At 44.8% G+C, this 17,716-nt stretch overlaps 1 protein-coding gene and 1 long non-coding RNA gene across 4 annotated transcripts in view; one reads left to right on the forward strand and one right to left on the reverse strand.

Annotated features, from left to right (window-relative positions):
- The window catches only part of AFAP1L2 (actin filament associated protein 1 like 2), a 116,606-nt gene that overhangs the window by 73,913 nt on the left and 24,977 nt on the right, over positions 1 to 17,716 (reverse strand). The gene's annotated exons all lie outside the window — the stretch shown is intronic.
- On the forward strand, positions 4,825 to 6,852 carry LOC129636909 (uncharacterized). Its single transcript, XR_008707197.1, has 3 exons — positions 4,825 to 5,016; positions 5,727 to 5,862; positions 6,652 to 6,852. It is a non-coding gene; the product is annotated as an uncharacterized LOC129636909 (long non-coding RNA).

A 17,716-nucleotide genomic window follows, 5' to 3' on the forward strand; every position in this document is an offset into this window, starting at 1 on the left:
TGGACATGAGTTTGAGTAAGCTCCGGGAGTTGGTGATGGACAGGGAGGCCTGGCATGCTGCAGTCCATGGGGCTGCAAAGAGTCGGGCACGACTGAGTGACTGAACTGACTGACTGACTGACAGGTAGCCATCCAGATGATCCAGAAGAGGCTTAAAACCGTTTAATAAATTATTACCAAAATGAAAATTTAAATCATCATAGACAGCTTAGAAACAATATCTAGGGCCCAGTTTGAGAAACATAATCTTAATGCAAGGCAGAAAACCACTTCCAACAGCTTCCGAGGAACTAGTCCCCACCCACCACTGCAGTCCCTACAGAGCTCATGGCCCTCAGAAGGCCTTTCCAGCCAAGTCTGTCCAAATCCAGTCAGTTTAAGGGGCACCTTTGCCTTTAGCATCTTTGAGATGCCCATCATGCATTTGTAACTACCTGTATCTTTGGGGCTTAGACTGACAATAAAGATGTTCCCAGCATGACTGTGTAGTGAGCAGATTCATTAATTACAGAAAAGAGCTGTGAGTCTCAGTTATCAGTAACAAGATTCTGTCTCTGAACAAAAGGGAAAGATGCTGAGATACTCGTGAAAGATGCCAACCGAGGCAGGGTTGTGAAAAGGCAGCCCTGGTCAGGATTCTGTCGGGAGAAAGCACACAGCCTTCCAGCAGGGAGGGCTACGTGGAGACCTCAAAACCAAAGGGCAAAGTGATGATGGATGGAAGGCAAGCAAGAATCACGGCCTTTATCTTTTTGTTGTTGCTGCTTTTGAATATTTACTTGCTCATTTGGCTGCAGCAGGTTCGTTGTGGTATGTGAACTCTTAATTGCAGCATGTAGGATTGAGTTCCCCGATCAGGGATCGAACCCAGGGTTCCTGCACTGGGAGTATGGAGTCTTAGCCAATGGACAAGCAGGGAAGTCCCAAGAATCACTGCCTTTGAAGAGGTAACTTATTTGTGCCCAGTATGCTTCCTATAGGGTTTCTGAAAATGGAAACAGAAAACCAAAACCCAGGCCAAAAAGTGGGGGGGGAAATATGCCCCAAATGTAGGCTAAAGTTGTAAAGAATAGGAAATATGAGCCTTGCCTTCTGAGGTAGTCCAAAGAGGGAAAGGAGGGGAGGCAATTATTCTTATCTGGACACATACCAGTCCTTTGGCTTTTTCCTGGTACTGCATTATAAGAGAGATGCTTCACCTTTGACAGATCAAGGCTCCTCCAGTGTTTTCTTACTATTAACATTTATTGGCGGGGCCGAGCTGCTGAACTAAGATGGCCGGGCCACTGCACGCCCATGAACACGGCCCCTGATGTGTGGGAGGGACAGCCCACACGTCACCTTCTGGCTGAGCCAAAGGGAAAACAGAGCTTTGGGTGACTTCCCATCTCTTCTGTGTAACGGGAGTCTTCTTGACAAAAGGCGAGAAGACAAATAGCCTTCTGGAAATGCTCCGTCTGTGCCAGGGCAAAACAGCATCAGCTGTTCGCAGACAGACATTCTGGGACTTAGACTCCTATCGTCAGGCTGACCTTGTGTTCTCTGAGGACGTGTCATGGAGAGTGAACTTCAGGGAGCATCCCATCTCCAAAATGCCAAGGGAAAAATGACTCGGTGATTTGGTCCATCTGTCTAGGGCGGCCGCCTCCATCTCACACCCCTGCCTGATTTAACCCCAGCGCAGCCCAGTGCCGTCCGGTACTAAAGGGACAGGATGTGGTTGTGGGCAAGAGCTAAATGTGAAAAGGCTTGTTTGCAGAGCAGCCAGGAACTGACCAATAATGAGCCCCAGTCCCCGAAGCTGCTGATAACAGAAGGCCAGAGGCCACACTAGAATGTAACCTCCAGTAAATCACTGTTAATTGCCAGGGAGAGGGGAATGGAGGCTCTACTTGAACTTGCAAGTTGATTTCAGGTCGTTCCACAGCCTTTCTGGCGGCTCCCTGGCAAGGAGGCGGAGGCAGGCAGAGGGGCTGGGGAGGAAGACTGCTCTTCACCCTTTTCTAACTGTGTCCTTTTTAGCAGCAGTCAGTGCCAATGCACACACCCACGGGAAGGACGCACGCTTGCTACCAACAGAAAGCTTACTTCTTCCCACCCTTGCAGGCCAGGCAGCAGCATGGCTCTTAGCATAATCAATTACATGAACACATTAAGGTAGTCTGCTGCACACAGGGAGCAGAGACCAGAAGCCAGAATCACAGAAGTGGATTCCACAAGTGGATGAGTCAAGCCGGTGCTGCATGGCCCTAGTGGTGGAGGAGATAAGAGGCTCCACCTGCCTCACGGGGCAGATGGCTCAGAAAAGGATGCCACTACTTAATAAGTACAGCACCAGTACACTAGGGACAAAAATCCTATCTTTCTTGAAAACTGATTATGACTGGGCAACTACACGTCTTCCTTGTGACTATGGTTTTCTTGGCTGGGTGTGGAAACTCATTGCTGATTTTTAGCAACTTTTAATGAAAAATTTAAATAAAATTAATTTTTAATGAAAAATTTCAAGCATATAAAGTAGGAATAGTAAAATGAACTCCCCATGAACCCACGATTGAGTTTCATCATTTTCCAACAGTTCTAAGCATTTTGGCATTCTAATTTCATCTCCTGTTGCACTTATTTTTGCTGAAGTATTGAAAACAAATCTGTTCAAAATACAGTTAAGTTCTGCAATATGCATAAATACCCCAACATGTCTCTGTCAGGTAAAATCTTTTTACATTCAACACCAATGATCATACAGATGAATGAATAAAAAAGATGTGATACATATATACAACAGAATATAACTCAGCTATTAAAAAGAATGAGATAATGTCATATGCAACAACATGGATGGACTTGGAGATTACCCTACTAAGTAGGAGAAAGACATACTATATGATCTTTAAAAAGTGATACAAATGAACTCACACACAAAAAAGAAAAAGACTCACGACTTATGAATTCACTGAGAATGAACTTATGGTTACCAGTGGGGAAGGGTAATGGGGAAGGACAGACTGGGGTTTGAGGTTGTTGTATACACATTGTGTGTGAGTGTGAAGTCGCTCAGTCGTGTCCGACTCTTTGCGACCCCATGGACTGTAGCCTGCCAGGCTCCTCTGTCCATGGGATTCTCCAGGCAAGAATACTGGAGTGGGTTGCCATTTCCTTCTCCAGGGGATCTTCCCAACCCAGGGATCGAACCTGGGTCTCCTGCACTGCAGGCAGATGCTTTATCCTCTGAGCCCCCAGGGAAGCCATGTGTACACATTACTATATTTAAAATAAATAACCAACAAGGACCTACTGTATAGCATAGGTAACTCTGCTCAACACTCTGCAATAACCTAAATGGGGAAAGAATTTGGAAAAGAATAGATACATGTACAACTGAATTATCTGCTGTACATCTTAAACATGACTGTTCCACTACACTCCAATAAAAAAATAAAAATTAAAAAAATAACAGTGATCATACTCAACAAATGAACATGACTATTTCTTACTCATTTTGGCACCTCTTGCCCAGATGCAGGATGCAGAAGGTCATAATGGGAGGAATTGAGATGCCCTGTCCTCTTTTGGCACCACCAAGCAGGGTGACCTTAGGCCAGCTAATCAGCCTTCCTGACCCATAGTTTCCATACCACTAAGAGAAAATCAGAGGGGTGGGTCTCTCAAGTTTTATCCAAACTCCAAATATAGCTGTTCTCAGATATCCGAGGGTCCTATAATACTGCCTAGAACCCACTTTCACACTCTTATTTGAACAGTACAATATATGTGTGTGCAAGTAAGTTAGCCTAAATCCACACCCTGGATGGGAGGGGCTCATGTTTAAAGTACCCTAAACAGATTACACACACCAGAGGTTTTGGTTAGCTAAAAGACCCCAATCGCAAATCTGTAACCCAGAGGCAGTTAGACAAGGCTTTACTTACTTTGAAGGATGCTGAAACTGTTTCATTGCTGACATGAGTGGTACTCCCACAAACAGAGTAGCTAGAAACTCTGTTTCAGAGCCTCCACCCTCACATGAATCGGGTCTGAGACAACAGTGAGTACAGTATTCGCTCATTACTGAATGGACCACTAGGGGACCTAATTCTGCCTCGAGCATTTTCTCGAACCTGCCTCCAGCAAAGTGCCTGGTGGGCAAAACCAGTGAACACCAGAAAGCTGGGGCTTCATCAGGCTCGTAGAACAAATTAAGGCTCTTATTGTATCTTCTGGCTCATGGATATTTGGGGTGCAGCTGAATGTAGTCTGATGCTTGGCTTCATCTTTGCCTAGCAGCAGGGACTGAAACTGTGTGGGAGCGGACCTAGGTTCCCTTTTATATCTTAACCATTGGAAGTTATCCAGTTTGTCAAAAGCACCCACAGTGTGGCTCTCTTCCTACTTCTAAACTTTTATTTGCAATATTTCCCTTTATTTGAATTCCCCCCATCCCCACCTCCATAAATCCTTTCCATCTGTTAAAGCCCAGTGCAAATCCTGCTTCCTCCAAACGGCCTTCCCCAGCCAACAAGACCCAGGCAGCAGTCAGGCAACAATAAACTAACCTCTACATTTCCCATGACCGTGAGATATATCTGGGGGCTGCAGGAATGCTTCAAGTTAACTCACTCCGGCAGGCTGGTGTCTGCGGGGCCTCCCACAGGGTCGACAGCGAGGAGATTGGTTGGTGAAGGCCAAGTGGAGGGCTCAGTCCTTCTCTCTCATTTCTCCCCACCTGCCACTGGGTAAAGCCGCTAAAATAATGCTGAAAACTTTCTCGGTCCACCTGTTGACATGCTCTGTCCTCAAAGGAGAAAGCCAGGTGGGTTCGTGCAGAGGAAGGAGAGTGGGAAAGAAGAGGCAGGGCCTTGGCCGCCATCTTGGAAAGAAGAAAGTCAGTCAGCTGGGAATAGCCAGATCATAAAATTAAAGGCTTCTGGTGTGGGCAGCTGTAAATGCTGATTCTGAAGAAAGCAGAACGGCAGAGCAAGACCCCTCATCAGTCCAAAAAAAAGATGATTTACCAAGGTCAGAATTTGGGCCATAGAAAATTCCCTGTGTTTATGCTTTTTTTTTTAAAACAGCCCAAGAGCAGAGGGAAGCTTATCTTTCTGTCGGGGTGGGGTGGGGGGGAAGGCCACTATACAGCTCATAAACCTAGTGAATTAAATAGGATTCCAGCGTGTGGGTAATATGGATGAGTTCTACTGTATTGAACGGCCTCTCCCCACGAGAATCACCCCATTAACTTCTCCCCAGCAAGTCACATCCTGTAGAGACAACAGCAGCAAAGGTCTCTTTCCCTAAACTTGGATGAAACAGCAAAATTCCTGAGTAATTTGTTCCAAATCGAAGCTTCTCCTTGGACTTGGAAAGGGATGCTGCTGTTAAGAATGGTTTTGTGGAGAATCTCAGGACAGTTGGAGAGTTTAACCCTGAGAATGATCAATGGTCTTTTTCTTTGGTCCCCGGGCAGTCACCTGGGCAGGCCCAGAACCACCTTGGGAGCCTTCCCTTCCAGCCCAGAAGCCCCAGGCACCATGATTCATACCAACAGGTTCCCAGATTTTCCCTCTGTAAACACCAAGTCCAGCGCTGGACTGTCTTGCCATTGTTTGGCCCAGAATTTATGGCTCAGATAAGGGAAGCTGCATGGGGCTGGGTGGGGTGAGAGGGGCAGGGCTTGCCACGAGTGAAATAACCCAGTATTTTCTTTTGCTTTTTTCTCCATATCTCAGTGTCCAGAGCAGGCTGAGGGTGACCAGCTCCGGAAGCTTCCATGATGCCAAATACCTTCTCAATGACTTCTTTTGTGTACTTTCTTCTATTTTTATTAAACTTTTACTGGAAAAATGGAATGTATGCAGGCAAATGGTAAAAATATACTCATTTGTTTACTTATTTATTCATATCAAACAGCAGCACAAACGTAGACGGTGAAAAGCTTCCCTCCCAACTCAGAACCCCCAACACTAGCCCCTTCGCTGGAAACTACTATCAATGGACTATGTGTCTTACCAGAGGCTTCTGATGCATACTAGTCTATATAAAAAACATACATAAAAAAATACAGGGAAAGCTCTCTTATATTAGTAAGCTTAGACTACCGATGGCACTCTGAACCTTGTTAGTTTCACTTGTCAATGTCCCTTGGAGATACACTTTGGGCAACACATGGATGTGTCTTGTTCTCTTGAACAGCTGCATGTACTCCGCTGAATGGATGCAATGTATGTTTAAAATATAATCGCTTTGCTTATAAAATACTGGTTATTATTTTGCAAACCTAAACCGCAGGAAATGCACAGTAAGGAGGAAAATGTCATTAACTCTTCCTGCCTCTCCTTTTTTAAACCTTTCAATTCTAATACCTCAAAGTCCCCCTGGTTGCCCCGAATGATGACATTCTAGGACATACTCATGGTGGCCAACAGAGAGGACAGAGACTTGGAAGACAAAGGCCAGAGCCCCAGAGCTCTGCCTCCATACCCTGCTCTTAGTCTTGGAAGTCCCCAAGCCTTTGTTACCATGGTTACCTATCAATGCACACACACACACACACACACACACACACACACACACACACACACCCCCCTCCACCGCCACCCTTCTCCCAAGGCCAAACAGCAAGATAACTTTGCCCTTCTCTGCTTGTAAAATCAGCCAGACCTGGGTCCACAGTGGACAGGAGATTGACTGAGACCTCAAGATCACACCTGCCTAGATACAGAGGGTAGGAGGCCTGCCCTGGGAGGACTTCTGTCCAGCGTCAAAGAGAAATACCACAGAACCGTCGATTCAAACCATCTCACAAACTCTACAGGCCAAATCCTCTCCCACTCCTCAGGCTGTGGCTTCAGCATTTCGGGCTGGGGAGGACATTTTGTTGGTTATTTCATAGACTTTAACATGCCCACTCCTTACGTCTCCTAGGCAACGTGACCCCAAACATCCCAGCTCAAGTCACAAATTTGAAACGCCTGCACATTATCATTGGATTTTTCTGAAACTTGGTCATTCAAGCAGAAAGGGAAAAAGTGTTTCTGGAAACTCTCTCCATGAAACAAACAGTACAGCTGGCCAACCCTCTGGCACGGAACCATCCTGCCCGGGGCACCAGGCCTGCCCATGAGGACGGGTCTCACGTAGGGAGCTGCAGACATGCAGCTGCCCCGGGAGGGTCTTCACAGACACCCAGCTGAGGGACGGAGAACCCAGTGTGCCCTGGAAGACTCTCTGAGAGGCTCCCCTTTCCCAGCCTTGGCCCCAACATAAAGGCCTGCGCTGCAAGCCTTGGCTCTGTGGGGCCCGTCTTGCTGGTTGGGGAGTAGCAGGGTTTGCTCCAGATTCGTTCCCAGATTTGTCTTTCGCCGCTCAGCACTTACACAGGAGCTGCCAGAGTCCTGAACTCACCCCCTTGCTGGATGATTCTAGAAGGAAAAAAAAAAAATCCTGCAGCTGTTTCAGTTTCTCCATCCTTGGAAAGACCTTCCAACTAGGAGCTGGAAGGGGCCCAGGGCTGATGTTGCATTCTGAAGAAACTGTTTCCTAGACAGATTTTAGAGAACTAGGTTTGTGGGATGATGGTGCTGGATATTCCATCCCTCCCAGCCAAGGAGTGGCCCATGGGAGCAGGCGTGCCCCACGGCAGTGGTGAGAAGGGAGTTTGTCACCAGGCCAGATGCTACCTGGTCTGGTACTATTTCAGCTTCGTCAGTGAGCTGACCTAGTCACTGAGGCATTAGGGGGGTTATTGCCTCCTCTCCAGATCCTCTAGGACTGGGGTCAGCAAACGGTGACCCACGGGCTGGACTGAGCCCACCCCCTGTTTCTGTATAGCCTTCATGCTAAGAAAGTATTTCACATTTTTCAATGGTTGAAAGAATATTCGAAGATGATTTTGTGACACCTGAAAATCATACAAAATTCAAATTTCAGTGACCATAAATAAAGTTTTGTTAGAATACAGCCGGGCCTATTTGTTTACAGCCTGTGGCCGCTTTCATACCTCAGCGGCAGAGCCGAGTCCCTGCCGCACAGACCGTACGGCTACAAATCCTGCAGTATTTACTATCTGCCTTTTACAGAAAAGTTTTCTGGTCCCTTCATTCTACAGCATACCGCTGGGTAAAAATCAAGGATATTATGAAGGTATTACTCTAACAAGAGAAAGCACAAATTTCCTATTGACAAAATTCAAAATACAGTAATTAAGTAACTGTTTTATAATACAGGTCTAACGCAAGTGAAAATCTTTTTATGGGTGGGGGATATTGTGCTCATTAGGGACTCAGAGTAAGAGTTTCCTTTCACTAGATTGATTGCAAATGTTCATTTGTGAAAACCTTTCTTAGCTTGAAGGTCACTGGCCAGTACAAAAAGGAAGAAGACTTCAATTTTCTGATTTCTTTTTTCAGTTCCATGAGAGTCTAATTGGGAACAAATACTAAACAGAAACTGGATTTGGGACAACAAAATATTACACGGTCAATTATATTGTTCCCTTCTACCCCTCCCCTACAAAAGTCAGCCTCTTAAAGGAACCACACACATTAAAACTTGTTTAAGAGACTGTGAGATCTGCCAGAGGAAGGGTCGTGTTTATTTGTAAGCACTCTGACTTGTGACATAAACCCACATATATGGAGGTGGGGTAGGGGTGGTGAGTGCAATACAGAGAAGTATGAAATGTTAGCTACATGTAAGGACTTCTAAATAAAAGAGAAGAGAAGAAAAAGTAACAGTTAAATTATAGAACTAAACTCTGACACCAACTTCGCTGCTATGGTAGCACGTGACTGGCCTGCCAAAGTAGGAGACACAAGAGATGAGGGTTTGATCCCTGGGTTGGGAAGATCCCCTGGAGTAGGAAACAGCAACCCACTTCAGTATTCTCGCCTGGGAAAATCCATGGACAGAGGAGCTTGGCAGGCTATAGTCCAGGGTGTTGCAAAGAGTCGGACACAACTGAGCATACAGTATTCAGTATTCATTCACTATAAATGCATTTTCTACTAACAGGGGGAGAGAGTATTCAGGTTCTTTTACCCAGAACTAAGGAACCTCTACCATCGTTGCTCCTTTTGAAAGAGGATCACGGCAATTGCGATCTCAAAACCCACAAGAAGATCACTCTGAAACAGTCACAGGGACTGAAACGATGCTCCAGATTCAAACCCTGATAAAGCAGTTGTTGAATGTGTTATATCCAGCACTGTCGACACTCAATTAAAAACACACATTATGACTTCAACCCTATCCAAGGGATAGAAATACTGAAGATGTAAAAATAGAGAAACATGGGAGGAATAAAAGACCACCCAGGCAGAATCAGCCAGAGCCTGAGAAATCACTGGAGCTTCTGGGCCTCCCTAGAAGTCACCACCCACAGAGCCTTGAGCCAGGAGGAGCAGGAAGGAGATGACGGGGAAAGTCCAAGGGAATGGGCCCGGCACAGCCTTCACCTGGCTTTCTGATGCAGGAGAAAAGGGCACTCTGCTGGGCACCTTCAAGCATCAGCAACAATATTATACAAGTCAAGGTGATAATATACAGAGAAAATGTCGCCTTTGGCCCACAGCTTGCTAATTCGCACTTGCCCCTTCTCTCCTGCCCCTGGCTTCCCAAGACAAAGTGCACCTCTGAACAACCAAACATGGAATGTCATAAACTTCACCTTGACTAGCAAACAAAGAGTTACCACTCAAGTTCAGTACATGGACTATTTTACCAGATTATTGAAAAGCCCAGCAGAGATGTTCCTTTTTCACGACTCTTCAGGGAAGCCAGTCTCAAGGTTAGGATCAAAGGTAGCACAAAGCATGATCTATAAACTAGATGACTGGAGTCCAATCAAGGACAATTCTGTGCTTCTTGAAAAGAAGCCATCACTGTGCTCATGTGCAGGACATGAACACTTCTGGACCATTTGCTGTATCACAGACATTGTACCATATACAACGTATATTCATTAAGGAGTACGCCTTTTCCATCCACGGTCAGTGCTGTCTACAGAACCAAGATCTTGGCAAAATAGCAGTTAATGGAATAGAATGGTTATGAGTTTCCCCCAGTGTGATGATGGAATTATTCAATCACTATTTATTGAGCTTCTATTCTCCTCTCATCATTGAAAAAGCAAGAGAGTTTCCAAAAAAAAAAAAATAAACTTCTGCTTTATTGACTATGCCAAAGCTTTTGACTGTGTGGATCACAACAAACTCTGGAAAATTCTTAAAGAGACGGGAACACCAGACCACCTGACCTGCCTCCTGAGAAATCTGTATGCAGGTCAAGAAGCAACAGTTAGAACTGGACATGGGACAACAGACTGGTTCCAGATCAGGAAAGGAGTACGTCAAGGCTGTATACTGTCACCCTGCTTATTTAACTTATATGCAGAGTACATCATGAGAAATGCTGGGCTGGAAGAAGCACAAGCTGGAATCAAGACTGCTGGGAGAAACATCAATAACCTCAGATATGCAGATGACACCACCCTTATGGGAGAAAGCAAAGAACTAAAGAGCCTCTTGATTAAAGTAAAAGAGGAGAGTGAAAAAGTTGACTTAAAACTCAACATTCAGAAAACTAAGATCATGGCATCCAGCCCCATCACTTCATGGCAAATAGACGGGGAAATAATGGAAACAGTGACAGACTTTATTTTGGGGGGCTCCAAAATCACTGCAAATGGTGACTGCAGCCATGAAATTAAAAGACACTTGCTCCTTGGGAGAAAAGTTATGACCAACCTAGATAGCATATTCAAAAGCAGAGACATTACTTTGCTAACAAAGGTCCATCTAGTCAAAGCTATAGTTTTTCCAGTAGTCATGTATGGATGTGAGAGTCGGACTATAAAGAAAGCACCAAAGAATTGATGCTTCTGAACTGTGGTGTTGGAGAAGACTCTTGAGAGTCCCTTGGACTGCAAGGAGATCCAACCAGTCAGTCCTAAAAGAAATCAGTCCTGAATATTCATTGGAAGAACTGATGCTGAAGTTGAAACTCCAATACTTTGGCCACCTGATATGAAGAACTGACTCACTAAAAAAGACCCTGCTGCTGGGAAAGATTGAAGGTGGGAGGAGAAGGGGATGACAGAGAATGAGATGGTTGGATGGCATCACTGACTCGATGGACATGAGTTTGAGTAAGCTCTGGGAGTTGATGATGGACAGGGAACCCTGGCGTGCTGCAGTCCATGGAGACGCAAAGAGTCGGACATGACTGAGAGACTGAACTGAACTGAGATACCAAAAAAAAAAATGAATAAGATTTTAAGGCATTTCTATTTTTAAGAATAAGGCATTTCTACCCTCAAAAGCCTTCATTTCAACACAGCAAGACAGTGATGAGCCAATAGTGATGGGAGCACAGAGAAAGGAGTATTTATTGGCCTGAGAGGCTTCAGGACCAAGCATCACGTAGGTGGGCTCCATTTCGAGGGAACACTGAGAATCCTCCCCATGTCTGGGAGGGCTCATATGTGTTTGTTGCAACATTTCTCAGCAGTTGCTTCCCAAGAAACTAAACCTTGATTCTCTGGGTCTTTGCTGGTGCCGTACCTCCATGTGCTGTGAACCTATTTGCAGGAAGCGTCTCGGGCAAGGAGGGCTGTCACAGCAGAAACAGAGCCTAAGTCAAGGGAAAGGGCCTTTACAATGAGGATCCAAGTCACCAGGTGTCCCACCACCTGCTAGGGGACTGCCCTGTTGGCAAAGAACATGAAGGAGAATTCTTTTTTCCATTATTCATGGAATTCACAAGGCAAGTTGCTTATGATTCTTTCTTATTTGAATGCTAAACATGTTTCTAAAATAAGCACTAGCTTTGTATTGACACGGAAACGGACTGGAATTTTCAGTCAGTAAGGTGCAAAAGCATTTCATACTACTGAAGCTTGTACCTTTGTTAATCCTCACCAGTCCATAAACTTGTAGACACCTGGATGGAACAAGGAAAAGGTGGGATGTGAAAGTTGCTCAGTCATGCCTAACATGGAATTCTCCAGGCCAGAATACTGGAGTGGGTAGCCTTTCCCTTCTCCAGGGGATCTTCCCAACCCAGGGATCGAACCCAGGTCTCCCGCACTGCAGGTGGATTCTTTACCAGCTGAGCTATAAGGGAAGCCCACGAATACTGGAGTGCATAGCCTATCCCTTCTCCAGTGGATCTTCCTGACCCAGGAATCGAACCAGGGTTTCCTGCATTGCACACAGACTCTTTACCAGCTGAACTAATAGGGAAGCCCACAGAAAAAGTGGGAACACCACACACAGAAAAGGTGGGAACACACACTAAAATCCTAGCCCTTCCCAGGGCAAACTGAGAAGCTTTCTATTAGCAAATATTAAAAGTTCTGCCACTGTCTTCATTATCACTAGAGGCCAGGAGATTTAAAATCTAAATGAATATCTTCTAATACGAGGAACTACAATTTCTACATGAGAAAGGTAAAGTCTTTGTCCATTGTTGTTCAGTCACCCAGTCACGTCCGACTCTTTGCAACCCCATGGACTGCATCATGCCAGGCCTCCCTGTCCCTCACCATTTCCCAAAGTTTGCCCAAGTTCATTGCTTCAGTGATGCCATCCAGCCATCTCATCCTCTGACGTCCTCTTCTCCTTCTACTCTTGATCTTTCCCGCATCTTTCCCAACTTTTCCATTGAGTTTTCTGTTTGCATCATATGACCAAAATACTGGAGCTTCATCATCAGTCCTTCCAGTGAGTATTCAGGGTTGATCTCCCTTAAGATTGACTGGTTTGATCTCCTTGCTGTCCAAAGGACTTTCAGGAGTCTTCTCCAGCACCACAGTTCGAAAGCATCGATTCTTTGGTGTTCTGCCTTCTTCACTATCCAGCTCTTGCAACCACATGTGACCACTGGGAAGACCATAGCCTTGACTATGTCGGCAGAGTAATGTGTCTGCTTTTCAACACACTGCCTAGGTTTGTCATTGCTTTCCTGCCAAGAAGCAATCATGTTCAGATTTCACGGCTGCAGTCACCATCTGCAGTGATTCTGGAGCCCAAGAAGAGGAAATCTGTTACTACTTCCACCTTTTCCCCTTCTATTTGCCATGTAGTAATGGGGCCAGATGCCATGATCTTAGTTTTTTAAATATTTAGTCTTAAGTCAGCTCTTTCACTCTCTTCCTTCACCCTCATCAAGAGGCTCTTTAGTTCCTCTTTGCTTTCTGCTATTAGAGTAGTATCATCTGCATATCTGAGGGTTTTGATATTTCTCCCACCTGTCTTGATTCTGGCTCGTAACTCATCCAGCCCAGCATTTCTCATGATGTGCTCAGCGTATAGGTTAAACAAACAGGGTGACAGCAGACAGCTCTGTTGTACTCCTTTCTTGATCTTGAACCAATCAGTTGTTCCATACAGGGTTCTAACTGTTGCTTCTGGACCTGCATACAGGTTTCTCAGGAGACAGGTAAGAAGGTCTGGTATTCCCATCTCTCTAAGAGCTTTCGACAGCTTGTCATGATCTACACAGTCAATGCCTTCAGCATAGTTGATGAAACAGAAATGTTTTTCTGAAATTCCCTTGCTGTTTCTATAATCTAGCAAATGTTGGCAATTTGAGAGTCTTTCTCCATAAAGCAATGTTATTTTGCTTTCCCTGCAAATGTACCATCTTCCAGACTGTCAGAGACCTCTGCTTCTACAATGATGCCTGAAATTAAATTAAGAACCCCCCTCCCCATAAAAAAAACCAAAGCTAAGGGTCTGGGAGAGAAGTAATGACTCCCACTTCCCAGTTTCCCAAGATCCACAGTCTAAGAAGTTCCCCGAGGAAACCCATGGAGGAACATTCCAGGCCTGCAGGGATGTTCTAGCCACCATGGAAGACCAAGAACACATCATTGGTCATCACTAAGGGGGTTCAGGGCCAGTAAGCCCCAGACCCACCAACCCTGAGGAAGCGCCTGCCCCTGGCATGGCCTGGACCAGGACATGCACCAGATGGAGAAGCAGCAACATGAACTATGCCAGAAATACACACATCACCTACACCACCTCCTCTGCCATGGTGATGTCTGACACAAAGTCAGCACAACCAGCATCCTCAAATCCAGGTCACCCTGACCCAGCCTAAATGTCTTCTTTTCCCACGATAAAAAGCAAAGGACAAGTCACCCACCACCCAGTGGAACTGTTAAAACTTTGGAAGAGTTTTCCCATAAAACAAAGGTCTTTAGGGGATGTTAGGAAGATGGAGGCAGAGACAGACAGACATTTTTTCCTTTAGTGGAAGTTCTGAAATATTGAGGCAACTTGGATTGCATTTTTATTGCCACTTCCAGACAAAATCCTCCTGAGATTTGTTCACCATGGGTTTACCCCACATTCCTACAAGTGAATGCTTCCAGGGTGGTCACATGGTCCTCTCTTAATCCCATAACCCTCCGAACTCCGAGTGTTTGATGAAGTCTGAGGAAGTGAAAGTTAAGTAGGTCTTTTCCTTGAGTAAATCGGTTCCCTTGCCTTACAATTCCCCAGAGAGTGGAAATCAGCCAAGGTCAGGACAGTGAGTCTGCCTGGGAAGAGATGATTTCATTGGTTGGGACTTTATGGGGCTTGTATGTTTTATATGGCAAATACTCTGCTATCTTTTTGCAAGGGCGGAGGGGGAAACAAAACAAAAACCCTATCCCTGGCAGGAATCTTGAGTCACACAATCTGGGGAGAGAATGTAGCTAACATCCAACCTTATTTCCCTACTGTCTGGAGTCTCAGTGGCAATTTAGTATTAAGGAATGATAGGGTTTTACATCCAAGAGGCTTGCATTCCAAAGTGTGGGAGCTCTCCTCTGAAGGCTCATTTACCCTGGTCATTCCATGATGAGGAAGCAGACACTGGGCCCAGGGAAGACCCTGAGTGAATTTACACCCACTGCCCTGGAATGTCTCTCCATTGACAAGGCACCCAAGAGCACCTGACCCAGAACTTTTTGAAGACAACCCTGTATGTCCCTGGTTCAATCCCCGGGTCAGAAAGATCCCCTGGGGTAGGAAATGGAAGACCCACTCTGGTATTTCTGCCTGGAAAATTCCATGAACAGAGGAGCCTGATGAGCTGCCATCCCCGTGGGGTCACAAAGCGTGGGACATGACTGAGCACACACACACACAGACACTATCTGTCCCGAAGCCTTGGTTTCCTCAGGTCTCTAATGGGAATGCAGAGCTCTATCTATCCTCACAGAATTGTAAAGTCAAATAAGATAATTCACCTAACAACATTGGTTAGAGGCATGGCAATGAGAACTCTTTATTTCCTACAAGCTTCTTGGTGGCAGGAGCAATGTTGGATTTGATTTGCATTAACTCTGTACTGCATATAGATCAGGGTTTAATAAATGCCTGTGATGAGTGGGTCTTTCAAAAAATTAAGGGTGAACAAATATGTCACAAAGCTAAAGCAGTGTGGCAATGATGTGTGAATGGTCAAATAGATCAACCGAAAAGACTAGCGTGCACAGAATGTGTGTGCGCAAAGTCACTTTAGTCATGTCTGACTGTGTGTGACCCTATGGACCATAGCCCGCCAGGCTCCTCTGTGGGATTCTCCAGGCAAGAATACTGCAGTGGGTTGCCATGCCCTTCTCCAGGGATCGAACCCACATCTCCTATGTTTCCAGCATTGGCCGGCAGGTTCTTTACCACTAGCGCCACCTGGGAAACCCCTCAATGTCTTTATCACCAACTAAATCACTGCATATACTAGGGTCTATTCTGTGTACTCTGGGGCTTCTCAGGTGGCGCTAGTGGTAAAGAACCTGCCTGCCAATGCAGAAGACATAAGAGACACAGGTTCAATCCCTGGGTCGAGAAGATCCCTGGAGAAGGGCATGGCAACCCACTGCAGTATTCTTGCCTGGAGAATCCCTTGGGCAGAGGAGCCTGGTGGGCTATAGACATTGCGGGAGGAAAAATAGATAAGTGAAAAACACTGTTCACACACGAGGGTGGCCATCTGGAAAAACAGACATTTAGAGCTCTATGTCATAACTTATGAAGAATTTCAAATTGTACAAAAACTTAGTACATGAAAAATATGATCACAAAAGTATTAGGAGAAAATACGACTGGTGGAAATGTAAAATGTTTAGTCACTTTGAAAAACAGTCTGGCAGTTCCTCAAATGAGTAAACATAAAGTTACCTTATAACCCAGAAGTTCTACTAATAGGTATATACCCAAGAGAAACAAAATCATATCATAAAAATGGATATATAAATACTTACAGCAACATTATTCATAATAGCCAAAAAGTGGGATGTTCATCAACAGATGAATAGATAAACAAGGTGTGTTACAGCTATCCATAGACATACAATGGAATATTTGGTTATAAAAAGGAGTGAAGTATTGATAATATTACAATTCGAACTTTAAAAACATGCCAAGACTCCTGAGAGTCCCTTGGACTGCAAGGAGATCCAACCAGTCCATTCTGAAGGAGATCAGCCCTGGGTGTTCTTTGGAGGGAATGATGCTAAAGCTGAAGCTCCAGTACTTTGGCCACCTCATGCAAAGAGTTGACTCATTGGAAAAGACTCTGATGCTGGGAGGGATTGGGGGCAGGAGGAAAAGGGGACAACAGAGGATGAGATGGCTGGATGGCATCACCAACTCGATGGATGTGAGTTTGAGTGAACTTCCGGGAGTTGGTGATGGACAGGGAGGCCTGGCGTGCTGCGATTCATGGGGTCGCAAAGAGTCGGACATGACTGAGCGACTGAAGTGAACTGAACTGAAATAAAGAAGTATGTAAAGAGTCTACATATTATGTAGTTCTATTCATGTGAGAATCCAGGATAGGAAAGTAGATTTGTAGTTACTTACAGCTGCGGGTAGGGGCAGGGAGAGAATGGAGGAAAGTGGGTGTCAGCTTAAGCATAAGGGAATTTTTTTTTTAATCAGATGATGAAATGTTCTAAAATTGTGGTGATGGTTGCATATATCTATGAATATGCAAAAAACCCACTGAATTGTATACTTTAAATGGTAAGTTGTATGGTATGCAAATGACATCTTGATAAGGCTGTTTTGAAAAAGAAGGAAAAAACATTTTTTAAAGTAGAATTCTAGGGGAAGACTTTCTAAGTATGAGCAAAAGCCATAAAAGGAGATAAATTTGACCACACACATACACAAAATTCTACTTTAGAAAAATAAACATAAAAGCAAGTCAAAAGACAAGAAACTGGGCAGCGAGGAAGAGGGTACAAATTTGCAGCTCGTATCCAAAGGGTCAATTCCCTTACTATATAAAAAGTGCCTACAAAATGAATTTTAAAAGACTAACAACCCAAGAGAGAAATGAGCACACTCACACACACGTGAATGGCTTGTAAACATACAAAAGGATGCTCAACTTTCCTTATAAAAAGAGAGATATACTATAGAGAGAGAGCTTTAGCCACTCTGATAGGCAAAGGTGAAAAAGTGTAATAATATATCATGCTGATGAGGGTGTAAGAAAACAGACACTCTGACCCTTTGTCTATGAGCATAAAAAGGACAGAACTTCACAAGACGTATTTATCTAGTCAAATTGTAAATGCATATATCCCTTGACCCAGCAATTCTGCTTCTGAGATTTCAACCTGAGATGAGATCCTTGATGTATGTGAAATGACCTGAATGCAAAGAAATTCATGGTGACACTGTTTGTTAGAGCAAAAGATTGGGAAAAAACTTAA

This window comes from Bubalus kerabau, chromosome 22 (assembly GCF_029407905.1).
Source record: "Bubalus kerabau isolate K-KA32 ecotype Philippines breed swamp buffalo chromosome 22, PCC_UOA_SB_1v2, whole genome shotgun sequence".
Taxonomy (NCBI): domain Eukaryota; kingdom Metazoa; phylum Chordata; class Mammalia; order Artiodactyla; family Bovidae; genus Bubalus; species Bubalus kerabau.